Below are 884 nucleotides of genomic sequence, written 5' to 3' on the forward strand. Positions count from 1 at the left end.
TATTCGTCCTCGCGACGACACTGCAGTATATATATATAAGTATATATATAAGTATATATATATATATGCATCAGAGCGATCTCGCCGCGAGATCGTTCGACGAGATTTACAATCAAAAGCGGGGGAGAGAGGGGAAAATGGAGAATTGAGAGGGGGAGTCCCGCGAGTCGAGGAAGCGACGACGTTTTAGGGAACGCACACACCCGATCGATGCTCGATCCCTCGAATCTCTCGCATACTACGAAACCTCCCTCCTCCGACCGACACCCTCGAGCATCGATCGCGATCGCTCGACCGAGCTCCGCTCGCAGCCTCCAAGGCCGCCTATTTTAAGAGAGAACGTTCCGTAGCTAATCGCTCGATTAGGAACCCGCGACATTCTTCTTTGCGAGGCATCCGGCTGCGCGTCAAAAAAGCGTGATGGACGCGTGGAAAAGCGAGAGAGAGAGAGAGAAAGAGAAAGAGAGAATGAGAGAGAGAGAAAGGGGACGAGAATTCGCGTGCTACACGGACACACGCTTACAGTCGAGATTTATATATCTTACGCATATATACCATACGTTTAATATGCCAAATGTATAGTAATTGGTGAGATCTTGTATCACGAGCCAGTATTCCCGCCGCGGTTCGAGACGCGGTTTAATATATCGGGGACTCGCCGATTTATTAAGAAACCAACGTCCGTGCATTACTACGGGCGGTGGAGAGCGAATAATAAGGTGTAGTTGGCAGCGAGACGCTGCGAAAGGGTGACGACTGGTGAAATTAGGGCGTTCATAGAACGCGGGATCGATTGGAGAAACGTTGCGCTTCCGAAAAAAAAAAAAAAAAAAAAAAAAAAAAAAAAAAAAAAAAAAAAAAAAAAAAAAAAAATGGGGGAAAAA

General features: G+C 46.6%; 1 protein-coding gene across 1 annotated transcript in view; it reads left to right on the forward strand.

The window, feature by feature from the left end:
- The window catches only part of LOC102676572 (protein bric-a-brac 1-like), a 13,496-nt gene that overhangs the window by 9,658 nt on the left and 2,954 nt on the right, over positions 1–884 (forward strand). The gene's annotated exons all lie outside the window — the stretch shown is intronic.

The sequence above is a fragment of the Apis dorsata genome, unplaced genomic scaffold (assembly GCF_000469605.1).
Source record: "Apis dorsata unplaced genomic scaffold, Apis dorsata 1.3 scaffold_688, whole genome shotgun sequence".
Lineage (NCBI taxonomy): Eukaryota > Metazoa > Arthropoda > Insecta > Hymenoptera > Apidae > Apis > Apis dorsata.